The following is a 24,397-nucleotide window of genomic DNA, read 5'->3' on the forward strand; positions in this document are numbered from 1 at the left end:
TACCGAATATTTCCCTCTCAGTACCTATTATGCCTATAACACACCTTAATAGCATGGCCAGCCACTAGCTTTTTCTTTTTGTTGTGCAAGAAAGATATCATCACCTACAGTCCCGACACCTGAGAATCTCTTTAGCTTGTTTTAGCTTATATTAAAAGAGCAATGGCGCAGCAGTAATGCTTACTGTAATTGCAGGAGAAGGATCATGCAAGAAAGTATTTCATATAAAATAAACCTCTTTGTCTTTTAATGCTGGAGAAGTTTTTTCATTTGTTTTTGTTTTAATCTGGTTTTGCTGCCATTGAAGTTAATGAGAGGGAAAAATTTAATGCAATTCAAAGCAGGTCTTTTTTAAAGCAGGCATAAGAGCACGGAAAGTGTAGCCTATGCAGACATTAGCTTTTGGCTAGAACAACTGGGAAGGTCTGTTCAGATTCTAATTCTCCCAATGGAGATAAATAGAGAAGGGAGACAAAAAGATAAACAAGAGGGGAAAAAAGGATTTATGTTTAAAGGTGTTGCTTTAATTCCTTCCTACATGTATCTTCACAAGTGCAGTGAAAGCAAATGTCTACTCTATCTTCCCTGCTCCCACCACAAGTTTGAGTTTTTGTGTCATCTGACAAGTGTTACTGTCACTTCATCATTTCTAGAGTACTTCAGGTGAAAATGGCACTTCACAAACCATTTGAAAAGATAGACTCCACCTGCCCCAAAAGTTCTATTATCTAGGGCCAAATCTTTACAAATCCTGTGGCTCTGCAACTCACATTTATTCCACAAGGGCTCAGGAGCTCTCAGGAGTCAGCACTGTTCAGCTGGATCATTCTTTGAATGAAGTCAATGGGAATTTTGCCAACGACTTCATTAGTTGAAGGTGCAAGCTATAATTCAGAGGACTAGGATGTCAGAGCCAGCAGATCAAGCTTAGACGGGAGACAGCAACTCATGAAAAGGAAAAACTAGCGTGCATAACTCTTCTATTTGAGGCGGAACTTCAGCAGTTTGGGAGATAATAACCAGGAGGGGGTAAAGACTGTAGGAACAAATCCATCTTGTGCTACATCCTTGACTATCTCCATTGACTTCAGTGGGAGTTACTGGCCTGAGTAAGGTGAGGATTTAGAGGTGCATGTTCCTACACAGAACAACGCATGAACTGTAGACATTTACAAGCATTTCAGGACTAACACCCAGCCTGTTAAAACCAGAAAACTAGCCACATGGGATTAACCCTGCAGTATGATATTCATTATTCACCAGCACAGCAATCCAATGGAGACTAACTATGAAGTCTGATATTCATTAAACTGCAGTACAGCATCTCTGAGGTGGCCCGTGGTGCAGCCCTGTGTGTGTGCATTTCTGTGTGTGTGCTTACGTACATGTACTACAAAATATGATGGCAAGAGGGAGGGACATATATTTTAGAAAGGACACAAATTCAGCACAAGCGGTGGCTGGCCTTGCAGGGATCTCTAGTAAAGATGCCAAGTAACGTTTGGCTTCCAGGTCAGACAATTTTTTTTTATCCTAAATCTACTCATGCAAAGACACAGCTTATAGCTTGCAGATGGCTCATTCTGCTGATCTGCCAGTATTCACACTCAGTGTGGAATTATATCACATGAGCAAGGGGATTGCTGTCTTTTTTCATGGCTTTGTTATTGCAGGCAAAAAAATATAGCTAACCAGAAAATAAGAAAAAGGAGGATACTGGATTCATATTTTTTGGAGATATTTTTAAATTTAATTTAGGAAGACAAGAATAAAGGCAAACATGAGCTTCCCATCAAACACTATCTCTTACTCATATGTTTATCGAGGCAGCCAGAAACTGAGGATGGAGTATATATTTTAATTAAATGATGCACTAACATTAGCAGGCAAAAGTTTTTTTCTCTCACTACGGTGTTTACTTGCATTTTCCATGCTTTGCAAAATCATACCTTTTCCCCTAACAATGATAATAATGCATAATAATTGTTACTGTTATAAATACTAGGAGTCTCAAATTCGTGAATAACACCAAGAAAAATAAATTAGTATGAAAGTTTAAATTCAATTCCAGATAAGGAGAAACCCAGTCTATTTACACGATTTTATAATCAATTTTAAAATCTCAGTAGAGTTGCACCTTTGTAAACCAGGAGTGATCGTATTAATTTATTGAAGTTATCTCGGGTTTGTACCAATATAGCAGGGAAAGGCTGACCTGTGAAATCTGCAGTCTGTAAAAAAAACAACAAAAAAATCCATTGATGTAATTTGAGCTAAAAAAAAGATCAATATTTTGTCCTTTGGAAAATTATTTGAGTTGTGATGAAGCAGTCAGATGGTTTCATCTGAAAATATATTTTTTTAAAAGGGGACGGGCTAAGAGTTTCACAACAATTCCAGGACAACAGAGATATGGAGCCACTGGAGAGACTCCAGCAAAGGGCCACTAAGATGGTGAAGGGACTGGAGCATCTCTCCTATGAGGAAAGGCTGAGACAGCCAGGACTGTTCTGCCTAGCGAGCAGAAGGCTCACGGGGATCTTGCTAATTTATATAAATACCTGAAGGGAGAGCGAAAAGAAGGTGGAGCCAGGCTCTTTCCAGTGGTGCCTAGTGATAAGAGCAGAGGCAATGGGCACAAACTGAAACACAGGAGGTTCCCTCCGAACATCAGGAAACACTTTTTCACACTGCCAGTGACCGAGCACTGGCACAGGTTGCCCAGAGAGGTTTTGGAGTCTCCATCCTTGGAGATATTCAAAAGCTGTCTGGACACAGTACTGGGCAGCTTCTTCTAGAGGACCATGCTTAACAGAGGGGCTGAACCAGATGACCTTCAGAGGTCCCTTCCAACCTCAACCAGTCTGTGATTCTGCGATTCGTCATTTGAAAGATTTCATTAAACTAAAATAAGCTCTCTTTTGTTTGGGTGAGGAAAGTGAAACATTTTTTCCTTTGGGTTGGCCCAACTTATTTTTCTCTCTCTACTCCATTCATCCAACAGACTGAAAAATCAAACTGCCCTATTCTCAGCATCGTTGTAATCTGGTGTCATTCCTGGTTCAGTTTTCCTTTTGAAAGATTCCCTAAAATAACTGGCACTAGCGAACCCCCTATTTGACCCATTCTCCTCTTGTCTGTCTGTATTTCCATTTCTTCATCCTTGAATATATGCTGAAAGTAATTGATTTAACTGAGCTTGTATGCTCAGCTTCAGTATACGTGAACTTGGGAGCAGAGTGGCCTAAAACGAATGAAAGAAACCGGTGAGTGCTGCAGCACCCTGTTCCCTTTGCCCTGTTCCTCGCACCATACAGTCCTCAGGCTCATTAGGAATTATTTGCCAGGGATCTTTGCATGCAATGTTATAAGAAAAATAAAATGTTAGTTAGACTAATTAAGACTGGAGTTTATTCAGACAACTTTGCATGGTTTTGTCACACTGCATGTGAGGAGTAAAGAGTGGCTGAGCAAACCCTATAATGAGGTTTCAGGATAGATGGATATGCAGATGGTTGATACCAGATCATGAGAAGTGGCGCGCACAGGACAACAGAATGAAGTAACATTAACTTTTTACTGGTGTTACCACAACGCTTAAGAGAGCCAGTCCTACACTGAGATCTCCATGCCAATCAGCATCGTACAAAGATTAATGCGATGATTATAGCTGCAAGAGATTACAAGTGCAATATAAAGGACATTATTAATGGTTAACAAATAGATATCCAGGAAGGAAAAGGAAACAAGGAGAAAATATTGATGAGAAGGATAAGCAGTGGACAATAGACTTAAGTTTGTGAAATTTGGTGAAATTTAGAAAGGCAAGGAGAATTTTAAAGGAGACTTTGAAAGGTAGGCAATGGAGTGGCCCTGAATGTTTCTGTTGAACTCCTCCTACGAATGAAGGGCAGAATAAAAGACAGCATAGGAATAGTTTGAAAATGAACATAAAAGCAGTGGAACATGTGCTAAGAAATCTTGAAAGTGAACATACCTGTTCAAGCAATGCAAATAGAAGGGGTGCCATGGTTTAATTAAAGGGATAGAAAATTGATATTTGCAGCATTATCTGAAAGGATGTAGCAGCACAGAAGTGTATTTGTCCAGAAAAAAAAAAAAAAAAAAAAAGAGAAAAAGCTGTTGAATCATGAGACCCCAGACAACAGTTAACAGCTTTGCAAATAGAGAATAAGCACATGATTTTGAGTTGTTACACTGAGAAAATCAGCAAACTTACAACCTCAAGAAGGTTCCTGGAGAGAGAGAATCAAGTGAAAGAAGATGACCATGCTGTGAATCTGCTTACAAAGAAGTAAGTAAAAGAAAGGAATGCTACAGAATATTCAACTAAAAGAAGAAGGGAACGAGGTTTCACGAAGTGTGCACCCCAGGGAAGGAGAAGAGGATGATGAAGGAGTAGGGAATGGAGAACAGCAGATAGGAGGGAACTAGAAGGGCAACTAGGAATTCATGCAGATGGTAAACACTCTGCATTAAAGCAAGTCAAATACAGAAAGTATTTTTCTAATACTACTTTCTTCAAAAGCTGTGGCTGCTGTTACCACAACCTTGCTGAGAGATCTTGAATGGTGAGAAGGTGGTAACACTTATGCCTATGAAACTGTGTTAAAATGCTGTCTAGTATATGAAGGTATCATAGAGATTCCACTCTAAGAGAAGAAAATTAAGCTATGCAATTTATAAGGACAAACTACCTGGAGAGCATTTTGATACATCCCTTCTCTAGGAAAGACAGCAGCAACAACACTCCAGTCATTTTCAAATCCCATAAAGAAATTCAGTGCACGTTTTAAGAGAGTATTGGGTCTCTTTTTTCCCCTACTTTTATCTATGCCAGGTTACCAATCCCTAAAGAGGATAATAGTTTCTACAGCACTCCTTTGGGAGATTTCAGCTAGGTGTGGCCTAATTGTGAGATGTGCCGCCACATGAAAGCTTCTGCAGGGCAAGGAACAGAGATTATGTTCACATTTAAATCATTCCACGGTAGGCAAACCAGCAGGATTTGTAACCTGTAATGGCTGCAGCACCCTTCCAATTAGGGTTTAAGTGACAAAGTCAAGTCGGGATATGCAGAATGAGGGAAATACATTGAATAATCTATGTGGAAAATCATGCCCGAATACCCTCAACTCCCGTTATGAGAACTCTTGAGAAGCATAATGAGAGACTGGGGATCTAAGAGAGCTGTGAAAAATAATCAATAAAGACAATGGAGCAGCCTGCTCTAGAGTCAGATTTCTGATGTGTAGCTCCTGGTGTTGTCCCTGACTCATGATCTTCTTTGCCCATCTGTAAAAGAGGAGCAGTATTATTTTACAGGGTGGGGGTTGTGAACCTTAATTTGTTAACATTTCCAAAAGAATTGTGAGATCCTGAGATGAAGGGGCCAAATTTAATGCTCATTGTTTAGGCTTTAGCCTGTCTGTGCTCAGACAGAACTCCCACTGAGACTGGGAGCTGAACAACAATTCCAGAAGTTGGTCCATTTTTCCTAGGAAAATGAGACAGTTGCAAAGTACAGTTTGTTTGCTGCATTCATTCAGTACCCTGGAGATACAGCATTATGGTTAGTTACACATCTCAGAAAGCTTCTTCAGCAATATTGCAATGGCTTTGAATTCTTACAAGGCTACGCAGTCCAAGTAAAACAAAGCTGCTGGCAAAAGTAATAAGCCAGCACTCCACACCTGATTAAACAGCATTGTTTTTTAGTCTAGCGCCATGCCAAGTTCTCATGTCAATGTGGATGCGCAGTATCCGAGAACTGTATAAACTGCAGGTTTTACCACTGCAGCAGTGAGCAACTTGCTCTGTGAGAAGGTATGCCTAACATGGTTTTTTAGTTCAGCAGTTTTCAGGAATCAGCATCCTCTCCCCACAAAAAAACAACGCTTCCTCAAATCCCCAAGGTGCTGGAATGTAAATAAGGTAAACTGAGCCCTTAAATGATCTGCACATGCATATACTACCTACAGCATTTTTGGTTGCTAACTGTAAGCAGCTGCCAATTTCCCTCTAATGCTCAGACGACTTGCTAACTGATCTGCAAGTCCCAAAAGTGTGTTATCTTTAATGTGCCTCTAATTTTGCTAAGAGCCTACTATTTATAGTGTGTCATTTATTTACTTATTTACCTTCAACTAATTAAAGCTATCATTTAAAAAAAAAATGCAGGAAAAAAGCGCACATGTGTGTGTCCTTGGTGAGAGGAGAAAACCCAATCTGTTCACTTAACTGGATGAACGTTACAAAAGTTCTGTTTTGCTTGGAAAAGCAATGCATGAGTAAAAGCTCCAAAACCTAGCATTATTATCTCTAATTACAATTGGCAATATGTGGCAATCATAATTATTCATTTATGCAAAATAGCTTACAGTGTGTCTCATTTTTTATTCCCTGTTAAAGGATGGCTCGACAAAAGAAGAAAAAAAAGATTATAGTGCTGAACATAATTGTGCTAAATGCTCAGTCATTTTGTTTAAAAAATACTACAAAACTAAACTGCTATTTCTGCAGAGACAGAAAATAATTTAACAAAGATGTATAGTATACTCTGCAGGTGGCAATCCATCCAGAAAACATATTTCCCTGAAAAGGAGAGATATTTCACAATGAAATTGAAGAGCATAATTTTTGCCATTTCTGTCTTTCTTTAAAAAAAAAGAAAAAAAGAAAAAAAACCTCCCTGTTTTAATCTAGCATATGCTTCCCCTGTTAGTAAAATGCTAATTTGCAAATAGTCAGAGGAGAGACCGTGACCATAATAACTCGCTATGGTTCTGCAATATGACACTCTATTCTATTTCAATTCTACCACAGTACACTAGGCAATTGAATAAGATCAAGTGTACTTCATGACAAAAAAATAAGGAAGGGCCAGTTCACGCTACTCACAGAACTAATCTCTATTTATGCATGTATTTCTAGTGGAATATCCCTCTAATTTAGGCCTATGGAACTGAGCCTGTAAAAAGCCACAGCCCATAAGAGTTGCCAGTCATCCTTTAACCAGGTACCGAGGGTTGGGCATTTCACAGGACCACCTCCCCAAATAAAAAGCACTCACATCCAGGATCCCAGAGTCCAGAGATCAAGCCTCAAGAAAATGAATGCTGAGAAGGCTGCTTATTAGGAAAAACTGGAAAGATCCTCTAAAACCTGACTGAAACACACAGGGATGCTTTAATCTGACACACTGCACCAGATAAGCAACCTTTACTCTTGGGTCCAATCTCACTCTTGCTTATGGAACAATTTCCCCCCCATTGCACTTACTCCCATCTCAGAGCAAAACTGAAGGCAACGGAACTACTTCTGTGAAAAGGATCATCCACAGAATGAAGGGTTTGTTCAATGCCTAGTCATTAAAAAACCTTTTCAAAGTGTCTTAGATATATAAAAATGTAGGAGACTTTAAAATCAAATAGGAAGCAGATTTTTTTTTCCTGTGCTGATGGTGTTGATTAGAGCAGAGGAAATGGAGATCACCATTGGAATGCATGGGAAAAGCCAGGCTTCCAGAATAGTATGATAAGTTGCACTATTTTTTTAAAAAATTGGTCAGCTTCACGCAGTGGTTAAAAGAGTAGAATTTGTCTCCTGACTTAGTAAATATGGCAGAAGATGAGAAAAACGTGGCCAATCAGCATACATAGAAACTTTACAGCAAAGGAAAGAAAATGTAAATCTGGAAGAAACGAAATACAGTATTGCCATTACTTTCCACTTTGCTTTTGCCATCAGACACAATAAATGATTAACATGCGAGTTTGTCTCTCTTCTTCTCTTGAGAGCACATGGTTAGGATGCAGGAGATACTAACTAGGCCCAGCAGTGATTTCTTACTATAATTAATTCATTGTGTCTTGGTCCATTACCACTAAAAGACTTTTTCCACCCTTCACACAGCAGCAGGAAGAAAGACCCTGTTCCCATAACAGTCAATGGCAAAATTCTTTTTTTACTGGGAAAATAGGATTGGGTCCTGTGTCTGCTGTGTATATTGTAGCAGATAGCTCATGCATGCTCAGATATCTGGGTCTGGCAACACAGTCAGCATTTGCTTAACACACTGGATTACAACACTTACATGAGATGTCTTGATTACAGAAAATGGATTGCTAAATTGTTTCACACTATGCATTGCAATCATATGGTATTGAACACTAAGACACTAAACGTATCTTTGGAGCAATGCTATGAAAAGGAAAGCATTATTATCCTGTGTAGCAGATGAAAAAACAAACGGAGGCCATTGGGCTAGATCTATAAAGAGTATGCTTTAGTGAGGAAGGCATTGGATAGCTGAGAGCTGCAGTCCAGTCCCTTCTCTAGTGACAATCTAATATAAAATAGCAAAGTGTGCAGACAACCAGGGTTGAAAAGACCACCTTCCCCAATTATATGCAGCTAAGCCTCCAGCCCACTTTTAGCAATTCATGCAGATGTCAAAGTTGAACATTATCACTCACTGATCTGGAGGCCTGGCTGGATGGCGGACAGAGTATTTATCACCCAATCGTCACAGGCATCAGTAAGGACTGTTTACATTAAGTAAAGCAATATGCAGAAGACTACATATATTTTATTAGGAGAAGTATGAAAATACAGAATTTCCAGCATGAAGAAACTCTGCCATTTCTGCATCTTTCTTCTCGTTTTAGGTGGAAGTGGCAACCTTTCAGAAATCAAGAATTACAAACCACAGAATATAAGTAAGAAAAAAGGTTTAGAAAGAGCCGTACCATTCATTTCAATACTTCTTTTTAACTTAAAGCAATCATTTCAGCATTTCTTCTACCCAAATGTTTCATGTACTTTAAGGAATCAATCCAAAGTGCTTCACTAGTGGTCAGCTCTGTTACTAAAATGCATATAGCATTCTGGTGGATTACCTCATGGCAGTCAGAGTCAAATGTACAACATATCCATTCTCTCCTATAGACCTGGCTTCCTGGCCAGGCTCTATGTTCCTTATGGCATTCAGAAAGTTGTGACACTCATGACATATGACTGAACTAAGTCAAAAAGAATCATCATTGAACTAAAGGAAGAGTAGGGCAATTTCCAAGAACAAATCTACAGAACAGACTGCAGACCTATGTTACAATTCCTAACAAGATTGTAGCGTAATGCTTCAATTAGGTCAAATGTTACATTTAAAATGATAATGCTTGGTGAAAAATATTCTGGCATAAAAAAAATTTCCTGAAAGTTTCCTAAATGAAATTTCAAGTTTGCAAGACAGTGGATCGTCCATCAGAAAAGCATATTGTTCAGCATTTCCAGGCAGGTTTTTAATATGAGGTATGTTCTTTCCTCTTGCCTTTAAAACATAATGATTGGCTACCACAGAAGGTGAACATTCATTGTAATATCAGTAATAAAGATGATAAAAACAATAAACAGATTTTAAAAATTCAAAAAGCTAAAATAATTGCATTTTCACATTTCTCAAAATGACCCTGTGGATTACCTGAAAACTTTTTTCCATTGATGTCTCTGTGATTTCACATGCCACATTCTTTCTGCCAATATTATCATGGCTGGTGACAGCCTCTACAAACACTAGTCCTTCCCACTTCATCCAAGACTCTAATTATTCTCACCTTAGAACTATTGTCTTAACTTATTCAGAAAGCTAAATTCTACATTATACAAAATATAGTAGTTTTAGGTGGGTTTTGTTCCTGCATGTCTTGTTAATACAGCTTCCATCAGTGTGCCTCCATAGTATCAAAACACCTGTTTTTAAAGAGGACTGGTAAGGTAGTTCTCCGTATCACGGAGATGTTTTTCAGAACCTTAAATTACATTTATCCATAGTTTTCCATGGTATTATATTTAATATTTACAAAATGCCAGCTGAATATTAATTAATCCATCCTCTGGCTGGCAATTAACTTATCTCAGTTTTTCATATGTAGAAAAAAATTACAAAAGGACTAATATCAGAAATGGGGAACACTAGATGAAATTCATACGGGCTTGGTGTAAAGAATTCGGTAAAGCATATGGGTTATGTCAACTTTAAAGTGATTCCAAAGCCCAGGCTCAGAGATGATCTTTAGTACAAGTCCCTGCGTTTTACCCATAGTGGCAGTACAACCCAAGCCTGAGCTATGTGCTGCATTTTCAGGTCTGAAGTCTAGCTCATTCACTCTTCTCCTAGTTCTTCAGAAACTATTTAGCTCCTCTTGGAAATAAGTAGAGTCCTTGGTAACACAAGCATAGAAAATCCTTCATAACTTCTCACAACCACTGAGCAGCATACCAAGCAATAACAAATTAAAGAAAGTTTAGGAACTTTCCCCAAATAGAATTCACACATATTTTTCCAGATAAACAGCACATAATGAAGTAATACCTAATTTACTGATTAGTTTCCAAAAATGTTTTACCCTGATAGAAAATCCTGCCAATGGAATAGCAAGTAGCTTGATTTAATTGTGCAAAAATCACCTGATGGAGAGTAAAGGTTTAAGCTAGATTGCTAACTCATAAAAACAAGTGCACCTCAACAGTAGGGGTTGTTTTTAATCTTTCCATCACAATTTCCTTCTTCTCACCCTTCAAAATCTGACTTCCAAAGGGAAAACGGGGCATGCTTTGGGACTGGGACACTCAGGGTGCGTAGCCCTGACGTCCTGCTTCCAGAAGCACTGCAGTGCACTGGCACCGTACAGAAATGGATATAACAGCCAGGTGGGTGGAACTGTGTCCCACTAAGTCAAGGGCAAACCTTCCACTGACTGCAACGGGGCCACCCTTTCTATCACTCACTGTCCCATTCAATAAGAAATATGCCTTTTGCTCTAAGAGGAAACAGATTCCCTTCAGGATCGGTAGTTTTAAGATGATATAAGAATGGGTATGTTTGTAATTATTTGGCTTGAACTGTACACTGAGGACTAATAAACAATTACTAGCCTGGCTTAACAGTTTTCTAAAACACTAAAATAGGTTCTGAAGAATCATAGGTTACCCAGGGAAACCTGGCTGTGTAATTCACTGGGAAGCATACAATTTCTTTGGTTTCAAGTTTTAAAACAAAGCAAAACAAAGATTTGTCATGTTTCATACTTCCAAACCAATATGCCTACACTCATGTGGTTTCCATCTTAGGCAGAGTGTAAAGAGGAAGTAAAATGTCAAGTTGTTTATTTCTGTGCAATTTTCTTATCTCAAAATAACACAGAGTTTGCTAAATCTGATCTGTCTTTAATAATAGTCAGAGGAATTCCTTTGCTGGGCGCTCTTGCTTTTACAGAAATCTTATGATCTGGAAGCAGAGGAGTTAAATCTCTTTTGACAATTTTGTCAAAACCAAAAATGTCATCTGAAACAGCAGCCTTGTTTTCTAAGGAAATAAAGAAATTGGTTTCCTTTAGCTCAGTCCGTATACTACCTTTTCTTATTCTTTTCTTCTTTTTTATATTGTTTTACTGCAGATGAAAAAGAAAGGCAGAGACAGACAAAAGACACCTAGAAATTGATTCTTCATGATCAGAAGCTTTCATTTAATGGTACGAGAAAAATGAATATGCTTAAATCAGCAAATTGTTCTTTACCTCCACAGAACAATCTTCATTGTCAAGCATGTGATCAAAGTTTCCTGTCTAAAAGTTGAGAAACCAAGTATTTTTATTAGACACCTTAGGCCTGATTTCAAAATATAAGTGATTCAGCTACATCTTTCTTTTTGAAAATAAATATATATTTCAGCATCTAAGCCAGTGCTTCTGCTTCATGCCCTTTTTAACTGTCCATTTCAGAGATTAATGAAATGAATGAATATGGAAAATTTCTCCATGCTTCTGTATCATTTATTCTAAAATTATACTGCAGATAAAAGTGATATCACATTTATGGAAAAGAACATTTTCAAACATACGTAAACCCAGTTTGATATATTTATATGTTCTTGTCTGTCCATACTGCATGTATTTTCAAATACACATGAAAGTACCCACTTCCCCAATCCTTTACACTCAGTAAGAGAGATATAGCTGCAGTGGCACGGAGACACAGCAGTCCCAAGGAAATATGAAAAGAGAAAAACGTTCCCTCCATTGTTCCATTTTGCTCCCAGCTCCCCCATCCAAGGCATTCTGCCCATCTCATGCATATGGACAAGAGAGAATAAATGTTTGTGCCTCTCCCTGCAATCACCTTTGAACCTAAGGGTAATGTTGCCTTTCTGACCATTATATAGGGTAGCCTTGGATTACAGTACCAGATTGTAGCATGAGACTATATAGCTTGTTGTCTCTCTTGCACTGACAAACATATCCCTTCCCACTGAATGTCACTCCCTGTTAGCTGTTAGCGGTTGGTCTCTTATGGTTGCTCCACACACCAGTTTTACAGTGCAGAACACTCCAAACTGAGATTCAGGACATCGTGAGTCTAGTCAGGTACTCGTTTGTGAGATCAGATCAAATTAAAAGTATCATGTCGGTCTTCACGTATTCACTGCACTGCCAAATAGATGTCTTTCTTTCCCTTAATGAAGGTTAAGGAATTAAACAGAAAACTCTGGGTTTATAATCAGATTATAGCTGCTGTTGGGCAGCTATACCATTGTACTCATTGGCTGACATACAAGAGTCTTAAAGTACTGACTAATAGAGAGAAGAGGAATAAACCCTCCCGAGATGGCTGATAACAAATATAAAACTGCAGGATGAAGTAAAAACTTCGTAGACCAACGTAGACCTTCCTTTTTTTTTACACTCCTATCCTTCTTGCAGAAGCATAATTAAAATGACTCAGGATTGGTTTGTTTGCAGAAAAGAGTTGAACATAAATGTCAATGCTCACATTTAGTGTCATTTAACATCTAGTGCAAAGATACGGAATCTGTGTAGATCACTGATTTCTATGGAATCTGTGTAGATCACTGATTTCTTTAAACACATTCACAGCCAACAAGAACATTTTAGATTAAATACACATCTCTCTTTCATTCTTCTCTATATCTTTAACTGTAGGGCTAACAGAAAGCGAGAGTGCCTTCCCTTGCGAACATGGGATATACTTTGATATTGGAAGACCAAATTATCCAGTTGGTTCCTCCACGTTGAGACTGAAAAGCTTGTGATGTTGACAAACTGAGTTTTGCAAACCACCCGCAGCCATCTTGCCCACACGAGCCTGTATTATCATCCCTCACACACGGGGAGAATTTTTCTCGGTGCACACAGGCAAATGAGGCACAAAAATACCCACAGTGAAATGCTTTTTACCTTTATTTAGCTGCTTAATAGTGAAGCGACTAGTTTAGACTAGACATCCAGGCTCCCTCAGTATCAATGGCTGCAGAGACGGGCACCTGCAGGGGGTGATTCATCTTCTTCAAAGATAGGGGTCTAAAATAGGAGTATGAGCTGCCTTCTGGAGGTGCCTATCTCTCACCATTGACTATAGAGGGAGCCTAGATGACTAGCTGAGATTAGACGCCTAATTTTTAGGCAGATAAATTGTCTTGCCTGAGGTTACATGAGAAATCTGTGGCAGAACTAGGATTTGAACCCACGCGTTCTGCATGCAGCTGGTAACGAATTATTTAGTCAAACCTAGCGCTTTTATTACAAAGGTTTTGCATGTCCACAATAGGCTATTAGACAACAGACACACACACACATCAAAAACTCTAATAAATTGGTGATTAGTCACCAATCTCCCACATACCTGAGTATATGAAAGATCTAGTTTAAATGTCTAAAATAGGCAATAAGAGACTTTACCTGTGGTCTGCCACTTTCCCAATGAGTATCCTAACCACAGGTATTCTCAGGGATCTTCTGAGGATTCTGCAATATAGTTTGAATAATTTACTGTTTATCAAGATGGCAAGAGAGAGACAGCTATGTCAACACTCAAAAATACAGTGTTAACAAATTTTTAGGGAAGAATTGCATGGAACATGTCTAAGTTCTTGCTGATCAAAAAAGCCTCCCCAGTTAAATGGTGCCTTTTCAGATGAAACAATCTCAGAAATATCCAGCTACTTCAGAAGGAACCACTTCACACATATTTAATACTCCACCCAAATTTCTCATGGTTTTTGCCAACCAAGGATGCCAAATATTACACTGAGAAACCAAGACCAAATGCAAAGATGGCCACATTTGTCTGACATGCTTAGATTGAATTCCTATGGTTTGAAGAATTCAGTAGAATCCACAGGGATTAGTATAAATACAACCATCCAGACTCCAAACCCAACTGGATTGTGGGCAAATAGCCAGATACTGAAACATTTGTTCACATAAGCTGAAATCCTCTGTAAAAACAACTGAATAGTTGCATTTGTCAAATGCTTATGTCACCGAGGAATTACATATTTTATACCAGCTGTATATATTCTATTTTCTACATTTCTACATTTTGTTTCTCAGCAACTTTTCCCATCTGATCAAAACATGCTGTCCTCTTGGAGAACTAATTATGTGATAAAATGGTTCGGTTTATAATTCCAATATTGAATTATGACTCAACAATATTTTTACTTCCTGAATATCATCTTCTTCATGCATGTGTAACTCAAAAATAAGTTCATTGTTCTCTTTTCAGGTTCAAAGAAATGCAAAAACCACTGAGAATAAGAAGATACACTTCAGCCTAAAAATTAATTTGGGGGAAAACTTACAAATCCCTCAGAACAAATCTTTGCAGAATGAAAGGGCATTCTCATATGTAACCAGAATTTTAAGATTTTTTGTCATGGAGCAATGCAAGTCTTTTATAATATATTAATAAAGTAGAAATATTACAGACCTTGGAATAATTTGCTTGGATTGATTTAGTGGAGACTTTGTCCTTTTAATATTTTTCTACTCTATTTTGAGATACAGTCTACCCTGGCACTTGTTATATCTTCAGAAAAAAAACCAACATACAAACATACAAAATTGTTCTCTTGAAGTCTAGCCCCATCACACTAGTATCTGACAAAATACTTTGAAAGTGCATAATGCAAACAGTCTGCTCTCAGAGTCCATTCCACACCAATCTGAGGTAATGTTTTAAATGCTATAAATATCCATGTGATACCTTTTCTATAGTATAAACATTTTCTAACCACTCTGATATACTCCAGAGGTTTCCAAAATACCAAAAGTATTTATTTAGTTCCTGTAAAACAACAGGAATTCTTAATCCTGTCAACAGATTAGGGAACTGGTTTGGGAAGGGAAGGGAAATAAGAAAGAAAAGAAAGGAAGAAAGAAGGAAGAAGAAAGAAGAAAGGAGAAAGAGGAAAGGATAAAGAAGAAGAAAGAAGAAAGAAGAGGAGAGGAAAAAAGAAAACAAAACAGATAAAAGGAAAAGAGAAAGAAGAGAAAAAGAAAAACAAAGGAAAAAAACAAAAAGTAAAAAAGAGAAAAAAAGAAGAAAAAGAAAAAGAAAAAGAAAAAAGGAAGGAAAGGAGGAGTTGTTCGAGTTCTTTGTGAAATGCTGCCATCTATGGAGTTTCAGTCGATATTGCTTTCTACAGCGATGTCAAGGAAAACCACAGGGCTGATTACCTCACAGCGTGGTTGGTTCAGTAAATGAAGCAGGTTTTTTCGGCAATAAACAAGAATATAAATTATAGCTTTGGCTATAACATTAAGTTGGCATTAGCTTCTACCATAACTATTTCTTGGATGTATAAGCAGCATTGGTAGTTACCTACTGCAACATTTGATCAAGGCTTTCTTGTGTTTTGGGGGGGGGGGGGGGGTTTTCATTTTGGTGGGTTGTGTTGCCCTGTTTTCATTTGCAGTGGTTTCCTAAATTTCAGGGCACACAAGCACAAATTCTTCGTGTCATTCCCTGTGTACATATCCCCAAGCATCCTACTGCCAGCACTCTCAAAATGGCCAAATAAATAAGCAGTTAATTACAATTATTTCATTTTGCTCCATTATCCCTAAAAATTAAGGCATTTGAAGCTCTAAAAATATTATACATGCACACATCACTCCTCCTTCCTTAGCATTTCTGCTAAAGATAAGGCAGGAGCTGCACCTGTGGGTAATATAAGCAGACAGAAAGATGATAACTTTGAAGAGATAGAAGTATTAAAATTATTTGTCACCTATAATAAATAATAACCACTTCAAAAAATCCCAGTTTGGAAGCTGTTCAGATCTTCAGGAAGAAATGGACCTAGTGCAGGACCGCAAAGATCCAGAAATGTCTTTATCATGCTCACGACAGGACTAAATACAAATGAAAAGCAGGGGGCATTTTGCTTTCTTAAACTGTGATTAAGTGACATATTTAATCATTAAGGTAGGCATAAGGATAAACAGCAGTAATTCTAGGGCTAACAAAAATCTGGATCCCCAAAGCTATCTCGTATGTAGAAGCTGGGATGTAAAGACAGGAGAAAAATAGTATGTAGGATTTCTGAAAGATGCCTCTTTTAGACACTGCTGCTCAGATCTGTTTTCCAAAATTGTCCCTCCCTTACCAAGCCTTCCCTTGCTACCAGCTCCCAATAGTGAAATGTCACTAGGAGAGGTACTTCCCATGGCAGGAAAGGCACAGTAAGAATAGCATTCGTTCATGCCTGCTCTGAAAGATGGGGCCAGTTCAGCTCCCACCCATAGGGATCAGCCATATCAAAGAGAAGTATGTCAGTGGAATGGCAAAAAAAAATCAGCCCTATACTCTCTGAGAAACAGCAGCAATGTACCTAGCAAAATACTCGCTTTCACATTCTCTTATTCTATCCAAAGAGCTCAGCGCCAGTAAATCTTTATTATCCTAACAATTTCCTGCAGGAAAACTATTGCGTTTCCCACTTTGACTCCCTCCAGTCACTTACTTTTGCAAGTGCTTCTCATCTTTATATACCATATTGACTTCGGAGGGTGGCACTTGCCTAGCAAGCCGTGACAGAATAATCACCCCTTGAGCACAAGCATCAACGGACCAAGTTACTAAACACCGCTCCCCTCTGCAGGTCATTCACCAGGAAGATGCTGAAATCGGTGGAGCTGCATTAACAATGAATTGCATTATAAGCAAAATAAGAGTCTAAATGAAGTTAAAATTTACCTCCTAGAGAAACCTCTGCAGAGGTCAAAGATGAGACACTTCTGGAGAATGCCCAAAGGCAAGGGTTGTTTTAAGAAATTCATCCTCCCCTGTTTGACTTCCAACTCCCAAAAACATACTCTGGCCCTCTTCTTTGGGGGGGAGACAGTGGCCAAAGGTCTATTAGCAGCAGCCGCAGCAAGCGTCTAAATGCTTCCTTCATTGCACAGCTGGTGAGGCAGCCAGATATACCTATAGTGCTTAATAAGGAGTGGCAGCTCTACTCATTTGGCTTTTGGTGATAGAAATTCTAAAAGATGGGCCTTCTGGGTTTTCCTATTTGCCAGCTCGCAACATAATCGCGTGACAATAACCCTCTTACTGCTTTTGGAATGATCTTGTTCGCATTTAATTCAAACTCATCTAAACAACGTCGGCTCAGACAACGCTGCCCGCGTTGCAGTAAGTGTTTCATCGGGAGGCTTGGAAGAGGCCCAGTTTGTTGCACGTCGCTAAAGGAACGGCTTTCTCGCTGCACCCCAGCGCGGGGGCAATGCCGGCGTGCGAGGGCGGAGGGCAGAGCTGCCAGTCTCTGCGCATCCTCTGGGGAAGGACCACCAGCCCTGGGGCTTTGTGGCCCTTGGGACTGAAGGCCATGCCAAGCCAAGAGCCTCCAACCGCTTTCCCATCTACCGCACGCAGAAACGACAGCAAACAGGCAGACAGCACGGTTGGCAAGCACTAGAAGAGGATGGGGAGCGAGGCAGTGGTCTCCTCTGATGAGATGTAGCATCATTTCAGATTTATGGCTGGGTTCATAAGCACAGCTGGTCGAACGCAGCCGAGGCTCTGCTTGTGAGCACTCAGCCACAATCACCTCCTTTGTTGCTCTCCGCTGTTATCCAACCCCTGTGCTGAGGAGTGTGGACCATTTATTGTCATGAAGGTGCAGAGGCCATGTCCTCACCCACCACCCTGAAATGGAGCATCACCTGTGATAATGTGTTTAAATAATATCGGGGGGGGAACAGGTCCCATTGCATTCACTGGCAAATAGGGATATCCATTCATGAACAAGAACACGCACTATTTATGTCGCGCTATTCATCACTTGCTGCATTAATTATTTGGCTTTTTCAAGATTTTCTGTCACCAGAGCAGACAGCCAGGACAGACCGTTACTGAGGAAACCAATCACCACATACAAGGCAAAGCGAACAGGTCACCAAAACTTTGCAGGTCGGGAGAGAGCATCTAAATACCTGTTGAATACTTGTGTATAATGAATCATGGATCACTATTATCTCACCAAGGAGAAAAATACCATATTTATCAGCTAATGCAGTCGGAACATTATTTGGCCACTCTGATGAATCTGCGACGCATGCCTTTAATGAACTACAACCTTCCCACACCCTATTTCCCCTGTACTGCAGAAAGAGCACCATTTCCCTGCTTTGCTGGACTGATTCAGGTTTGCATTTATATGTAAACGGGGTTTCTTAGCTGACAAATCTCACTCAGTTGCTGAGGATAACTCCACATTTCCAGACTGAACCTGTAAAGTTCTCATTGCTGAAGGTACTGTACGCTACAGTATATGTCTTACTCGAGAATTCAGATGTCACCCACCTGCCATTAGGTACACTGCACACCTTTTTATAGCCAGCGCAGCTGCCTGGAAGGCAGAACAAGAGATGAATAACCATTTCCTAGCCCATTTTATTCAGCTGTGAGTATTCTACATTGCTGAACTGCTTCAGATATTAAGATAGAATAACTAAGACTAGATCATATATATGAGATGGCATCAAGTGGAAATACTGAGTAGTAACATACGTGAATAAAAAGTGATTACAATAAGTATGAGTCAAATAAATTAATATTTTGCCTTAGACAGGATTCTTTATGTTTGGTAACTATTGCTTGTGCTGATGATATAACACATGCTGACACCAAATATCAATTCTAGGTAAATCCAATTAAGCCCAGAAGCAAAACAGCTGGATTAGCAGTTCACTGCATAAATTATTTTTCTTCCATTTACTTTGTCTTTTTGCAAATGAGCCTTTTAACATAAAAAAATTTAGCACTCAAGTTCCCCTTTGCTTATTAATCCCAGAAACCTAAAATGAAGAAGAAGAAAAAAATATATTTTCTTCCTTTGTTTTTTGTGTGCATATACTATTCAGCTCCCTTGTGTAGTCTCCCCAGATTGTAGGTAGCTTTCCTTCTTCATTGAATAAGTTGCTCACACTGCACTTACTATGGCATCAGACCAAGAAACTTGGGGTTTTTTTTAATTTCCAGATGATGTATTAATGTATAATTATTTTACATTTTACATTTTGTATATATCTCTGTTTCCTGATAATAAACAAAATTAATATAAAATTGGTAAAGCTGGGGTTCAACACACTCACCACTGCTTTAACTCAGTTAGAACACCATAGACAATACAGGAGTTGTTTTATTTTATCTCCTCTTTTTTTTTTTTTCTTACTTTTTTCTTCATTATATGGCTGCCAGCATAAAGGGCAATGTAGAGATTGGGAATCAATACATGCTACTCCTGTAGATACGCAAATAATCACAAATTGTAATCATTGATTGATTTTCAGCATTCTGATAGTGACACATTGGGTGGAAGGGACTCTGATCTCAGTTGTGCTAAGGGAAATCTAGAGCAGCGATTCACAGCTGGAATTATAATAAAGGACTGCCTCAGAAATGCATCAATTCAGTCAATGAAACACGTAACATATCGTTGGTGGAAATGACTTTTCCCTTGTGCTTATTATGATCAGGGTTGGCAACAGCAAACGGCAAGCAGCAGAGCCATGCTTAAGCCTCCAAGCTTGAATGCCACCAGCCCCAAAGGTGGGAGAAGGTGGTGACAAATACTGCAAGGTGCCTGAACAGCAGGGCTCGGTTCACGACTTACCCCAGAGCCCATATGAAACACACTGGTCTTGGCATTACCCCCCACATGCATTCCTCCTTCCAGGCCCCTGAAAACATATGGGTTTGAGATTCCCTTCCCTCTAAACCCCTATTTTCCCAAAGACCTTTCACATCATCCGTGCACAGGAGCCTACTGCCCAGCTTTCCTAGTAAAGAGGTCACACACAGGTACCCCAAGCACCGTCCAGTCCAGAGGGTCACAGTCCAGACAAAAGGTACCCACATACCAGCTGTCAGGCCAACAGCTGGTTCACAGTCCAGACAACTATATCTATATATATCCACATGTATTTATATATAAAATGCTGAATATAAGAAGGCTAAATTACTCCTACTGGTCTGTAAAAATTTTATTTCTAACATTTATCTTCACACACATTAAGGACCTTTAAAGAAAAAATATCAGTCCTCTTTTCCTTAACTGGAGCTGGAGATCATGAAATGTTTTGGCTCTGTTACAAACGCAGAAAAATTTGAGGTTAAAAAATGAGGACTGCTGTTGTACATGCTGAAAGGAGACAGACTACTGTTACAGTATGTTTCTCTTAGTTTCCAATAGTAGGAAAACAATTCTCTTTCCTATTTTTGCTGATGTAAAATACTTTCCATATAAAGACTGATACTGCTTCCACTGGCATAAGCAGTAGCTTTGTTGCAGACTTTCTTGGGGGCACGCACAGGGCCAGAGTAGTAACATATCATGTTTTATAAAAAGGTATTTTCTTATGCAGATGCAATTCCGGAGAGGTAGCACAAACCTTTACCAGTTGATCTTCAAAAAAAAAAATCTTTTTTCCTGACAAACAGAGTGAAGAAATGGAGCACACAAAGTGGCTATGGTGATGCACAAACAGTGTTTGGCATGAAATAGCACTTGTCTAAACTGTTTCAGAAATCAAAGACAAATGAAGAGCCATGAATTCTGACAGGAAAACTTCTGTGCCTGAATGTGCTTCACCAGCACCCTTGAATTTCCTAGCCAGTTCTTTGCCTGTTTGCAAGTGACTAATGCAAATCCTTTTCTTTTAAAAATACACGGAAAAAATGCTTACCAGTCATCAAATTGGCAAAAGGCTTGAAAAAAATGCCATTATTTGAAAAAATGGAGAAGGAGGAGAGGAGAAGGAAAAAAAGGATTATGAACTGAAGCAGTAATTTTTTCTTAGTAATTTTTGCTAGGTACATAGCATGGGCATTTGTATGCACAAAAAAGGTGATTTTTGGTTACGTGCACATTCATATCTGATTCATTAATTTACACACAAGAATAAATTTCACCTTTTGTCACTGCCTGTGTTTGTAGAAAATTAGGAAATTTCACCCTGTATCAATTATAAATAGCTACAAAAATAGCAGCTGCCAGTCTCAATTAAACTAAACTTACTTTGCAGAGAGAAAACGCCTTCTGCTTTGTTTATAACTGATATAATATTCTTGAGGAGACCGAGTCCTGCACAACTGCCACAGCCTTGCGAGAGCCAAGGGCCTCGGCCGTGGCAGGGTGGGTGGCAGCTCTGTGCGAGACCCACTCTGATGCTCTCAGCAGGCTGTTGGGTCTGCGGGGGGTAGCAAATGTGGGCAGATTAATCTTTTGACACAGGATTAGATGAGTAAAATTACAATTGGAGATACATCAAAGTATTACTATAATTTCCACTCCAAAATAAGAAAATATAATGATTTGTGTATGAAGAATGACTTGTTATTTATTGAAAGAATTGAACTAGAAAGTTGGGCAAATGGCAATGTATGGGAAAAGGTTTGGGACATAGTGAGGTATCTGGAAGCAGTGTAGTACACTAAGGAGGTACGCTCAAATTTTTAATCTTGAACCCTGAACCAAATAATTAATTTTGTATTATCCATATGAACTTGCATATCTTCATGACACTCATTAAATAAATAGCTTGATCTGGCTAAGACACCTTCAGTAATTATTTAAATTTGTATCTTTTTAAAAAATGTTCTTAAGGTTTTTACATTTTTATCTTTGGATATCGAAAACATTCAGCTTTTACCATTGAAGTTCCTGATTCATAGATTAAGTCAGATTCTGTGACGGCATGTGGACTAAACACAGCCCTGCTGGGGATGTTGAGGCGACTCTGCACAATTACCTGGTGGACCTCCATCCTGAACTGGGCATCGATACAGTAAGAACATCTGAATGTGTGTATTTAAACCATCATTATTCTATACTATTGATTGATTACTATAGTAAGTGACCTGAAGTAGCCTCTCATCACATAATACCACTAATTTTGTTACCACCTATTCAACTTTGCTGTCTAGTCTCAAAGGAAATGAAATAAGTTTTGTCAGTTAATATCCCCCAACTTTTCTCTAACAACATTACTTTACTTCGAGAAAGCTATGCTCAAGAAAACGGAGCTGCAAATGTTTCCTTTTCATTGAAAAAGCACCCAACTATCATGAGGTCTCAAAGCATAACTAAAAGCAATGGGTTACATATTTCTCTAGTATCTGTGTACGCATGATACACATATTGGAAGAAAATTGTAAAGTTAGCAAGTGCTCCCCAATATCTTTCAAAAAGTATCAGAAAACATTTTAAAGTCCCTTCACTTAAGACACAAATGTGCAAGAAGCTATCTGGTGAAATGTGGTACTGTGCAATGCTGTATGATGCTGGTAACAATAATACTAATAAACTGTGCATCTTATAAGAAGTGTGATCTGGCAACTGAAAACTAGATATAGAAAGACAATGCCATTTGTTCTTGCAATGGTTGCAAAAAGCTGCTATTTGAGAGGAGATTATCAATGTTGAATGTTATTCTGTTCTTCTATACTCAGTTCCAATACAGTTAATCTGCGTATGACTATAATGGACCAAAGAGTTGTGTCAATGTGTGAAGCCCAAGTATGGTGTCCTGTGAGCTCAGCACCAGTGTGCTGAACAAGCATCTCGGATGTAGATACAGACATATTCTTTTTCCCCGTCATCCCTTCCAAACACTCAAAAGTATTTTCCTTGCAAATTAGCAGACGCTGTGGGTGCATTTCATGTACAAGAGCTATGAATTTTCTTCAATGAAGGCTCCAACATAGCACTTCTCAGCTTTTACAGTCTTCAAAAGAGACCTTCTCTGTGAAGAATGAGGGATTTGTTTCATTGCCATGATTTAGCCCATCATGAAATATATATCCCTATGGTTTCCTGTCTTAATTTCTTAAGAATACTCCTACTTTAGGCTGCATTAACCACTCATTTTTATATTTCAATAAATCTTAAATGGATAACAGCTGGTGATCTTTGATTTATTTTAAAACATCTTCTTGACTACTTTCTGAAAGTGTGAGTACTTGATGCTTTTACAGCTGGGGTTGGCAACTATTACTTCATTCAGAGATCATCAAGGGACAGATTTTTTTGTCTCCAGGTTCACCATTGCCAGTGGAATGGATCTGCAGGGCAAACTAAGATGGGGGTGTGCAATTTGCTAACTGTGCTAACCAGAATGGGTAACAACCAGAAGACGATTGGTAATGAATGATGCTACCAATACTGAATCCCTTTTTTCCTCCTTACCAGCATCTGAAACAATTCTTGACTACCTCACCACCAAACCTTACTTGATTGTGTCTGTAGCCACTTCTGCACTCTCATACACCATGCCTGCATGGAGGAATCTTAACAAGAATATTAATAACATTTCCTTTTTTAATATTCTGAACTACTTTGTCCATCCATAGCACTATTTTTTGTTCCACCAAAGAAGTCTAGATCCTTCTAGCTGAAACCTGCTTTATTCTTACTCTTCAGTTTCAACGATTACTCCTAGAAAAATGTAATCAGTTCAGATTAACTGTTCAGATCTTAGCAATAGCTACTTAGCAACAGCTACCATCATTACATTAACCCCTGGTTCACTTCTGTACCATGACTCATCATTCAGCATGCAAAACTGTTATTCAAACCTCCCCCTCTGCCATTGTCGTGGTTTAACCCCAGACAGCAACTAAGCACCACGCAGCTGCTCGCTCACCCCTCCCCACCCAGTGGGGTGAGGGAGAGAATTGAAAAAAAGTAAAAGTCATGGTTGAGATAAAGACAGTTTAATAGAACTGAAAAGAAATAATAATAATAATAATATACAAGTGATACACAATGCAATTGCTCACCACTTGCTGACCAATGCCCAGTCAGTTCCCAAGCAGTGATCCCCCCCAGGCCAACTCCCCCCAGTTTATATACTGGGCATGACATCACATGGTATGGAATACCCCTTTGGCTGGTTTGGGTCAGCTGTCCTGGCTGTGTCCCCTCCAAACTTCTTGTGCCCCTCCAGCCTTCCTGATGGCTGGGCCTGAGAAGCTGAAAAATCCTTGGCTTAGTATAAACACTGCTTAG

Source organism: Haliaeetus leucocephalus, unplaced genomic scaffold, assembly GCF_000737465.1.
Source record: "Haliaeetus leucocephalus isolate CR32 unplaced genomic scaffold, Haliaeetus_leucocephalus-4.0 Scaffold373, whole genome shotgun sequence".
NCBI lineage: Eukaryota > Metazoa > Chordata > Aves > Accipitriformes > Accipitridae > Haliaeetus > Haliaeetus leucocephalus.